An 11811-nucleotide genomic window follows, 5' to 3' on the forward strand; every position below is an offset into this window, starting at 1 on the left:
GTGCCATGCTTATGTGGTGGTTGTTTACTATGTTGTTTGCTTCCTTTTCCGGTGTACTTCTTCTCGGTAATCCGGTAACGTCGTGTTGTGAGGATTCGTTCGACTTCGTCCGTTTGTCTTCTTCATGGACTCGTTCTTCTTCCTTGCGGGATCTCAGGCAAGATGACCATACCCTCGAAATCACTTCTATCTTTGCTTGCTAGTTGCTCGCTCTTTTGCTATGCCTATGTGTGAGTCCATGTGGTGACACCCTTAATTTTGTGATGATTATATTGCCAATGCTTTTGCTCGCTTTGAGAGTTATTTTAATGAAGTTTGAAAATCATAGTTTGTTGGATCAAGGATGTGATCTATTTTATGTGACTTATCTGGATGGTGTTGATTGTATTAAACTATTAATTTGGATTGACTTGGGTCAAGCTCAGGAAGTTTGTGCTCGCAATAGTTGCTTGTTTCCATTGTGTGCAGGTTCCAGTGAGTGCGGCGGTAGTCGACAACGAGGATGGCTGGCGTAAGGCTTGAAGAGCTAAGATGTGATCATGGACGCTGTGCGGGATCATGCGGCTCAAAGCAACGCACAAGTTTTGGACAAGGACTATATGGAGGCAAAGGAGAAGACCATGTCAAGTGAAGGTTATTTTGGTATGTTTACCAAAATCCACTAACAAGCAAACCAAGAGAGTGATTGTGGTGTTGCTTAAGAGTGGAAAATGTTATTTACAAGTGGCTAAGTAAAAATGGCTATTTTTTTTAGTGTTTTGGGCTTGGCCCATTCGGTGGGAACCATGGCCCATTCAATGGCGGTGGAAGGCTAATCCAGCCTTATATATGAGCTACTAGGTTTTCCCTTGTGGGCACGAACAAAGGAGCCGCCGCTACGAAGAGAAAAACAGAGCAGCCGCCGCACATTTGAGATAGAGCTTCCTGTGTGGGATTTAGCCTATGTGAGAGAGGCTTGTAACTCCAGAAATCTGAGAAATAAATCCTCAAATTGTTCCCAGCCTTACTATTGCCGAGGTCTGCTGTTTGTCCTTGCAAATCTCGTTTTTCTGCTGTACTAATTTTGTCCCTGTGATTCCTTGGCTATAATGGGGGTTCCTTGATGGAAAATCATGTGCATCCATCCCTAGCTTTGAATCTGGTTGTTATTCATTTATTCATGGGTTCTTGAGGATGGCGCAGGAGTTTATCTTTCGTGATTTATTTTGTGTGAGTTCATACTGAGTTCTTCCCCTGTTTTTGATTCAATTTGAGGTCGCAGTAGTTTCTAGGGAAGTTCTTGTATGCGTGGTGGAAGGGAAGAGCACCTGCTGCTCTCTGTCTCGCCGCCGGGAGCGACCGTCTTAGGATTCAGTTTATCCTCTTCTAGCTGTTGTGTGACTTCCAAATAGCAGAATTGGTTTGTGCAATTTTGCAGAGGTATAATCGTGGTTTTCAGTTGTTGGTAGTCTTGCAGCTCTATGCGCTACAGGTGACTAGAGTTCCTGACAAGTGAAATCAGCTCCAGGCAGTGTAGTTCTTCTCCATTGAAAAAGTTTCTGCTAGTACGTGCACGTTAAGTACTAGTGTCTTGTGCTAGTGCGTGTTACTCTTTTGGGTTAAGTAGCTCCCATTTGATTAGCCTATAACCTTGCCGTGTAACCTCTTGGTCTAATTAAGCACTAATTTTTCCAGTACACTTTTCCGGTGCTTATTATTCTTTGAGCTCTCAAAGTCAAGATTTGAGTATTGTTGGACTAGTTCCAGTCTGTTTTGACAGGCATATTTTGTTTCCGCTGCGTATTCCTCTATTCTGAGCATCATAGTTTTTCCGTAACTATCATGCAAAATTGAAGAGGTTAAATTTTTCAAGGTCGTCATTCAACCCCCCTTCTGACTCCCGGCATTCGATCCTACAATTGGTATCAGAGCCCGGTTGGCTCATCTGTAGCCTTAATCAGCTCTTGAGCCATGGAGTCATTTGCGAACCCGTCGCGTCCTCCGCTGTTCTCTGGGAGTGAGTGGCCGTTTTGGAAGTCTCGGATGAAAACATTTCTTGAAGCTCAAAGCTATGTAATATGGCAAATTGTTGTGCGAGATTTTGCAATACCTGCTCGTGTTGGTCCTGAGAATATAGTTGATGTTGAAAATAATTCCAAAGCTATTAACATTCTCTTGTCAGGTTTGGATAGGAGAGAGCATGAGCGTGTTGCACACCTAGACACAGCCCACAAAATTTGGTCCACTCTCATCACTTACCACGAGGGCACTAGTGAGATTAAGACAGCTCGTCAGGACATTTACAAAGCCGAGTACAACAAATTTGAGCAGTTACCTGGTGAGTCTCTAGAGGACATGTTTGGTAGGTTTGAGGTCATAGTTGGGAAATTGAGGGGTTGTGTACATTGAGTTGGAGAAAGCTAGACACATCCTAAACTCTCTTGACCCAATCTATGAGATGAGAAAGATCGCGATTCAAGAGTCCCATAAACCTGATGAGCTCACTGTAGACATGTTGTTCTCCAAGCTTAAAACTCACCAAATAGCTAGTGAAGGTAGAAACCCACCTAGGAACAGGACTCTTGCACTAGTTGGTAGTGAATGCCAAACTGCACATGGTCCCTCTAGTGTTTCTGAGTCTGGCAGTGGTCCTTCTTCTGGTTTTTCATTTGCTTGTTTGGTTTCAGTCTCTGATGAACAACTTGAATCTTTGCCTGAGGATGATCTTGCTCTTTTTGTCCATCGTTTTTCCTGAGCTTATAAAAACGTGAGAGAAAGGAAAGGCAAACACACAAAAATCTATTTTGAGTGTGGTGTGCAGGGGCACTACAGGTCTGATTGTCCAAATTTCAAAGATTATGGTGAAAATAGTGGTGGCAAGAACAACTATAGCAAGAAGAAGTCGTTCTCTCGTCATGAAACCAAGTTCCGGCCAAAGGCTGAGAAGCATCTTCAAAAGATGGTTGCTGCAATCGCTTTGGGTCTACAATCTGCAGTAGATTTAAGCGACATCAACTCTGACCAGAGTGGTGAGGATGATCCTCCTTCTCCCAAAGGGAAGGATACAAATAAGAAGGCGGCTGATCGGCTCACCGGCATGTGTTTTATGGCTCATGAGGCTGATGAGGAGAACGACAACACGGATGAGGTACAAATGTCTTATGATGAATTATATGCTGAGTATGTGAAAGTTGAAAATCTGTTTTTAACGTAAGCAAAAGTCCTTAAAAAATGCACGCGCACCATAAATGATAATCTTGCTCAAATTGATTCTCTCACACTAGAAATAACTACTCTGAAGGATGCTACTGCTAGTGTGCCTTCTCATGATATTGATGATTGTGCTGGATGTGATGTGTTGCGTGCTGAATTAGAACTTGCTAGGAATACTCATGCTAGTATGTCACAACTACTTGAATCTGCTAGAAATGAACTTGCTGATGTAAATTGAGCCCTTGCTCCCTTTGTGTTGAAAATACACCTATGTCTGTTCCTAAAGTTGCAGACTGTGCCTGCCCAAACTGTGATAAATTAAATGCTAGAATTACGAATCTCGAACAGACACTTTTTGATGCAGAGAATCCTCCCTCTTGTTTGAAGTGCAAATACTTTGATGATAGAGTTAAAAAGTTGAATCAAATGATCCTAGATGTGCGTGCTCCTAGAAATTGTGTAAATTGTCCTAAACTCGAAGAAGAAGTTGAGGAACTAGGAGCTCATCTCAGTGAAATCTATAAGAAATATGATCTTGTTAAAGCTTCAAATTCAAAGAAACCTACTGATTCTTGTGATGCTTCTTCTAGTTCTGTTACTACTTGTACTTTCTGTACCATACTTGAGAATGATCTTGTTGCTATGCATGAAGCATTTCGGGTCAGGTTTGGCAAGGGTGTAGCAAATCCTGTGAGTGTAGATTGTGTCTCTTGTGAGGGATTAAAACTTGAGATTCAGGCCTACAAGGATAGATATGGGAGAGCTGTGAGGGTGTCCTCCTTAAAAGAGTGTTTATCGTGTGCTTCCTATGCAAAAGAAGTAGCTTACCTCAAGACGATCCTAGAAAAGCTCTCAAGTGGTGAGAAAAGATTAAACATGATTTTAGACAAGTCAAAGGTGAGTAAAGGTCTAGGTCTTGGTTTTGACTTCATGGAAGATTCTAGGAACAACCCTCCAGAACCCATAGGCATTCGAAGTGATGGAGCTATCTTGGTCCGTGAGAATGAGAGAGCGACATTTTTTCAGTCTGGGGGACTTTTGCCCACGAGTCCAAATGACAAGGGTACTTCTCCTTCCACTGGTTCTCGTGCTGAAAAAGAGAGAATAGTTTACCAGTGCACCTATTGCCACAAGTCTAGACACCTTGCTGAGTTTTGCTTCAAAAAACTTAGAGATGAATGTAGATCTCGTGTTCGTGCAGTTAGGGGCATGCAACGATAGGCTCATGCGCTGCATGTTTCTAACACACATGGTCAGAGTGAGTACCTGCATGGCTCGGGTAGGAGAGACTATTTTAAATCCAACAAGACCGCTTCCAGAGCCCGATTTACTAGGGGTAGAGGTCAACAAAATTGTAGGTATCAAGATGGCCTTGCATTGCATGCTAATAACACATGTATTTCTGCTCCTGCAAAGGGAGTGACCCAGTACTGGATTAAAAAATGTTTACTTACTAATCCCAGTACTGAGTCACTTCGTTGTCGCTCTTTTGTGTAGGTTGGTTTTGAGGGTTTGGCAAACAAGTGGCTTATTGACTCTGGGTGTTCACGCCACATGACTGGTGATACTAAATTGTTCGCCTCCCTCTGCAAAGCGTCTGGTGATGAAAAGATCACTTTTGGGAATGATGCACAGGGTTGCATTGTGGCCAAAGGAACAGTGCGAGTCAACGAGAACTGTCTTCTCAAGGATGTAGCCCTTGTAAGTAAGTTGAGTTATAATTTGATTTCAGTTTCACAACTTCTTGATGAGGGTTTTGAGGTTCGTTTCAAGAAATCTGCTTCTCGTGTTCTTGACTCTACTGGTGATCTTGTCTTTGGTATTTCTCGGGTTGGTAAAATCTTTGGTGCTGATTTTGGAGTGCTTTTGTCCTCTGGTCCATGATGTTTTGTCGCCTCTTTGAACATGAGCGAGTTTCAGTTGTGGCATCATCGTTTGGGGCATGTTGGTTTTGATCATTTGATGTGAATTGGCAGCCTTGATCTTTTGCGAGGTTTGCCTAAGCTCAAAGCCACCAAGGATATTGTGTGTGCCCCATGCCGACATGGAAAGCAAGTCTCTGCTTCTCACCCTCCAATCAATCTGGTGAACACAACCAGACCCACCCAATTGCTACATATGGACACAGTTGGTCCATCTCGGGTCCGGTCAGCTGGTGGGAAGTGGTACGTGCTTGTCATCGTAGATGATTTTTCTCGATACTCTTGGGTTTTCTTTATGGAGCATAAATCTGAAGCATTCAATCATTTTCATGATTTGGCTTTAAGGCTATTCAATGTATTTCCTGGTGAGATGAAAACTGTTCGTAGTGATAATGGTTTGGAGTTCAAAAATTCTTCCTTTGCTGATTTCCTTGCCGAGAGAGGAATTGAGCACCAATTTTCGTCTCCTCGCATGCCTCAACAAAATGGTGTTGTGGAAAGGAAAAATAGAACTCTTGTGGAGATGGCAAGGACCATGCTCGAAGAATTTGGCACACCACAACGTTATTGGGCTGAAGCCATTAGTACAGCTTGCTATGTGTCAAATCGTGTTTTTCTGCGGAGTTCTTTGAAAGTGACCTCTTATGAGTTGAGATTTGGTAGAAAGCCTAATATTTCTCATTTGCGGGTGTTTGGTTGCAAGTGTTTTATCCTAAATAAGGGCCTTCTCGACAAGTTTGAGTCGCGCACTTCTGATGGTATCCTTCTTGGTTACCCTGCTCACATGAAGGGCTATCGTGTTTTAAATTTAGAATCTAACCTTGTGGTAGAGACTTGCGATGTAACTTTTGATGAGGCTAGCCCAGCTAGACCCGAGTTTTCAGGTACACCACAAGTTTCCGAAACCTTATTCGTTGAAGAAGATAATGAGGATGGTGTGGGACAAGCCCCCATATCTCTTGCACCTGCCGCAGAACCTGCTACCACTTCTGTTCCAGTGGAAGATGGCCCTGTACCTAGTACTTCATCTACAACATCCGTACCCTCAACATTGATGACTCCTGATCCTACCTCCACTTCAGCTGAGGTAGAGGCTACCACGACTACTTCCTCACCTGCTTCTGACGTCCTTCAGGGATCTCTACATCTTCATCATGCTCACCCACCAGATCTGATCATCGGCAACATCTCTGAGCGTACATTGTGCTCCAGGTCCACTCATTTCTCAGACTTTGCACATACTGCATTTGTTGCATCTTTTGAGCCCCGAGATGTTAGCCATGCATTAGAAGATGAAAACTGGATAAGGGCAATGCATGAGGAGTTAGAAAACTTTGAGAGGAACAAGGTCTGGCAACTTGTAAAACCCCCGTTTGACCAGAGTATAAATGTCATTGGAACCAAGTGGGTTTTCAAAAATAAATAGGGAGAGGGTGGCCAAGTTGTTCGCAACAAGGCTCGCCTAGTTGCTCAAGGTTATTCTCAAATTCAGGGTTTTGATTTTGACGAGACCTTTGCACCTGTTGCACGGTTGGAGGCGATATGTATTTTACTTGCTTACTCTGCTTCCAAGGGTTTTAAGTTATTTCAAATGGATGTCAAAAGTGCTTTTCTAAATGGTTTCATTGATGAAGAAGTTTATGTAAAACAGCCCCCTGGTTTTGAAAATGACAAGCTCCCAAACCATGTCTATAAATTGCAGAAAGCTCTTTATGGTCTTAAGCAAGCCCCTAGAGCTTGGTATGATAGACTCAAAGGGTTTTTGATCAAGAAAGGTTTTAAAATGGGTGAAGCTGATAAGACCTTGTTCACTCTTAGGCATCATAATGAACCACTCTTAGTGCAAATTTACGTAGATGATGTCATCTTCGGTGGATCGTCTAATGCTCTTTGTGCTAAGTTTTCCAAAGACACGAGTGATGAATTTGAGATGTCCATGATGGGTGAGCTGTCCTTCTTTCTTGGACTGCAAATCAAGCAAACAAAGCAGGGCACCTTTGTATATCAAGGAAAGTACACGAAGGACATGTTAAAGAAGTTTGGGATGAGCGATTCCAAGCCACTCCATACCCCAATGTCCACTGCCACAATACTTGATGTAGATAAAAATGGTGAGGTAGTGGACCAGCGAGAATATAGAAACATGATTGGCTCACTACTATACTTGACTGCAACGAGGCCAGACATACAATTTGCAGTGTGTCTGTGTGCTCGTTTTCAGGCTTCCCCAAGAGACTCCCACAAGCAAGCCGTCAAACGCATTTTAAGGTACCTCCAAGGAACACCTGATTTTGGCCTATGTTTTCTAGTTCTTCTGGTTTAGGAGTTAGGGGGTTTCGAAGATTTAGACTTTGGTGGGTGTAGAATAGACCGCAAGAGCACTTCTGGCACTTGTCACTTTCTAGGTACTTCCCTTATTTCTTGGTCTTCTAGGAAGCAATCTAGTGTAGCACAGAGCACAGCCGAGGCAGAGTATGTAGCAGCTGCGAGCAGTTGTAGTCAGATTCTTTGGATCTCATCTACTTTACAGGATTTTGGGATTTTCATTTCTTCTGTTCCACTTTTCTGCGATAACACTAGTGCGATAAGTATTGCTAAGAATCCAGTCCAACACTCTAGAACTAAACACATTGAACTGTGCTACCACTTCATAAGAGACCATGTGGAGAAAGGTGATATAGAGCTCCTGTATGTTGATACTGAGCATCAGCTTGCTGATATTTTTACCAAACCTTTGGATGTTAGTCGTTTTGCTTCTTTGCGGGGAGATTTGGGGGTCGTCGGCCCCTATGGGATCTTGTGAAGGGGGAGTTTGTGTTTTTTTTCTTCTTTTGTTCATATGTATCATATTGCACCTTGCATTATATGTAAGATACCTTTGAGCTTTGATGATTCTTTTGTTGAAGAAATGTTCATAATGAAGTTGCTCTTGGCCATGTTATGCTTATTGTCTAGCTCATCCTGTCATGGTTTGCCATATATGGATAACCCTTTGCATGCTAGTTTTAATTGGAAATGAAGTTGAACTAAATAAACATGTTGACCATATGATGAGTTCTATGCTAGTTGATCACCTTGACTTGAGAATCTACTTGTGCTTTATATTGCAACTCTGATCTATGTTCTGGCTAGCTAGTTTGGACTCCATTTGATATCACACCTGGAACCACTAGAGACTTGTTTTGCTTAGACCTATGTGGCTCGGGTCAGATATGCTCTACTGTCTTGTCAAGTCCCTAGTCTTGCTTTCATGAGTTACTTTTTATCTGCATTTTTTGTGAAGAATCACTCAAGATACCTGCTCGTGCAGGAGGTGGTATTTTGCTTGTGCCTATTCCATACTTTCTTAATCAAACCACTCAAGGTACCTGCTCATGCAGGAGGTGGTACTTTGCTTGTGACTTAACATAAAATCAAAATCAAATCACTCAAGGTACCTGCTCGTGCAGGAGGTGGTACTTTGCTTGTGCCTTTTCATAAAATTTTGAAGTGCATCATTTTGTGCTGACTTAATTACTCAAGGTGCCTGCTCGTGCAGGAGGTGGCACTTTGCTTGTGAGATGGTCAGCACAGCGAGAAGGTTCCATTTTTGATCGGGTGTGCCTCCTAGTCATTGGTTAGCGCCAGGTTCCAATGCCTTGCAACGTTTAGTCTCTTTTCCATGTGTTTGCCTACATAAGAACTCATCATGTGTGAAAACTGAAGTTACTAAGAACTTGAATGTCTTGCCGCATCTAGCTCAAGGATTTTCTCTATATGTCTTAGTATGACTAGATGAGCTCTTACTTATCATGGCCTAGTAGCATTTCTATCTCATGTGCTTCAACTGAATAATCTTCAATGCTCGTACAATTGCATAAATTCCACTTCATGCATACATGTTCTATCTTGATGTTTTCTCATATGCATAAATTGAGGGGGAGGGATCTCCCTTGATGCTTATAGTGCCAAAGAGGGAGAAATAGGACAGTGCATATGTTGCAAATTGAGTTTCAGTATGTACACAAGTTGAGGGGGAGTCAGGGGGAGCCATTGATATTAATTTTTCTTTCTCTTGGTTCTTTCCCTTGTGAACTTGTGAAAACAAGGTTGATTTCTCTCTGATGAGTTTTTGTTGAAAGTGAAGCTTTGGATCCGGGTGTTAGCTTCACTCTCCACTTTGTCCACTTGGTAATGTCTACAATTTTTTTTCTTTGGGACCAAGTGTGTTTTTGCAACTTTCCTTCTCTTTGTTAAAACTAAAACTCTATTTTTTCTTGCTGAGAGTTGGGTTGGCAATATAAACATCAAGGTGGAGATTGTGAGTCCATGTGGTGATACCCTTAATTTTGTGATGATTATATTGCCAATGCTTTTGCTCGCTTTGAGAGTTATTTTAATGAAGTTTGAAAATCACAGTTTGTCGGATCAAGGACGTGATCTATTTTATGTGACTTATCTGGATGGTGTTGATTGTATTAAACTGTTAATTTGGATTGACTTGGGTCAAGCTCAGGAAGTTTGTGCTCGCAATAGTTGCTTGTTTCCATTGTGTGCAGGTTCCAGTGAGTGCGGTGGTAGTCGACAACGAGGATGGTTGGCATAAGGCTTGAAGAGCTAAGATGTGACCATGGACGCTGTGCGGGATCGTGCGGCTCAAAGCAACGCACAAGTTTTGGACAAGGACTATATGGAGGCAAAGGAGAAGACCATGTCAAGTGAAGGTTATTTTGGTATGTTTACCAAAATCCACTAACAAGCAAACCAAGAGAGTGATTGTGGTGTTGCTTAAGAGTGGAAAATGTTATTTACAAGTGGCTAAGTAAAATGGCTATTTCTTTTAGTGTTTTGGGCTTGGCCCATTCGGCGGGAACCATGGCCCATTCAATGGCGGTGGAAGGCTGATCCAACCTTATATATGAGCTGCTAGGTTTTCCCTTGTGGGCATGAACAGAGGAGCCGCCGCTACGAGGAGAAAAATAGAGCAGCCGCCACACATTTGAGATAGAGCTTCCTGTGTGGGATTTAGCCTATGTGAGAGAGGCTTGTAACTCCAGAAATCTGAGAAATAAATCCTCAAATTGTTCCCAGCCTTACTATTGCCGAGGTCTGCTGTTTGTCCTTGCAAATCTCGTTTCTCTGCTGTACTAATTTTGTCCCTGTGATTCCTTGGCTATAATGGGGTTTCCTTGATGGAAAATCATGTGCATCCATCCCTAGCTTTGAATCTGGTTGTTATTCATTTATTCATGGGTTCTTGAGGATGTCGCAGGAGTTTATCTTTCGTGATTTATTTTGTGCGAGTTCATACTGAGTTCTTCCCCTGTTTTTGATTCAATTTGAGGTCGCAGTAGTTTCTAGGGAAGTTCTTGTATGCGTGGTGGAAGGGAAGAGCACCTGCTGTTCTCTGTCTCGCCGCCGGGAGCGACCGTCTTAGGATTCAGTTTATCCTCTTCTAGCTGTTGTGTGACTTCCAAATAGCAGAATTGGTTTGTGCAATTTTGCAGAGGTATAATCGTGGTTTTCAGTTGTTGGTAGTCTTGCAGCTCTATGCGCTACAGGTGACTAGAGTTCCTGACAAGTGAAATCAGCTCCAGGCAGTGTAGTTCTTCTCCATTGAAAAAGTTTCTGCTAGTACGTGCACGTTAAGTACTAGTGTCTTGTGCTAGTGCGTGTTACTCTTTTGGGTTAAGTAGCTCCCATTTGATTAGCCTATAACCTTGCCGTGTAACCTCTTGGTCTAATTAAGCACTAATTTTTCCAGTACACTTTTCCGTTGCTTATTATTCTTTGAGCTCTCAAAGTCAAGATTTGAGTATTGTTGGACTAGTTCCAGTCTGTTTTGACAGGCATATTTTGTTTCCGCTGTGTATTCCTCTATTCCGAGCATCATAGTTTTTCCATAACTATCATGCAAAATTGAAGAGGTTAAATGTTTCAAGGTCGTCATTCAACCCCCCTTCTGACTCCCGGCATTCGATACTACACTATGCTGCGATACCTACCACTTGCTTATCATGCCTCCCATATTGTTGAACCAAGCCTCTAACCCACCTTGTCCTAGCAAACTATTGTTTGGCCATGTTACCGCTTTGCTCAGCCCCTCTTATAGCGTTGTTAGTTGCAGGTGAAGATTGAAGTTTGTTCCCCGCTGGGACATGGAGATGGTGTTCCTTGTTGGAACATGTTTACTTGTTGGGATATCACAATATCTCTTATTTAATTAATGCATCTATATACTTGGTAAAGGGTGGAAGGCTCGGCCTTATGTCTGGTGTTTTGTTCCACTCTTGCCGCCCTAGTTTCCGTCATATCGGTGTTATGTTCCCGGTTTTTGCGTTCCTTACGCGGTTGGGTTATAATGGGAACCCCTTGACAGTTCGCTTTGAATAAAACTCCTCCAGCAAGGCCCAACCTTGGTTTTACCATTCGCCACCTAGCCTTTTTCCCTTGGGTTAGGCCAGCCCAAGGGTCATCTTTATTTTAACCCCCCCGGGCCAGTGCTTGTCGAAGTGTTGGTTCGAACTGAGTAGACTGCGGGGCCACCTCGGGGAAACTTGAGGGCTGGTTTTACTCGTAGGATGTCTCATCCGGTGTTTCCCTAAGAACGAGATATGTGCAGCTCCTTTCAGGATGTCGGCACATCGGGCGGTCTTGCTGGACTTGTTTTACCATTGTCGAGTATGTCTTGTAACCGGGATTCTGAGTCTGATCGGGT

This window comes from Triticum aestivum, chromosome 5A (assembly GCF_018294505.1).
Source record: "Triticum aestivum cultivar Chinese Spring chromosome 5A, IWGSC CS RefSeq v2.1, whole genome shotgun sequence".
In the NCBI taxonomy this organism is placed as follows: domain Eukaryota; kingdom Viridiplantae; phylum Streptophyta; class Magnoliopsida; order Poales; family Poaceae; genus Triticum; species Triticum aestivum.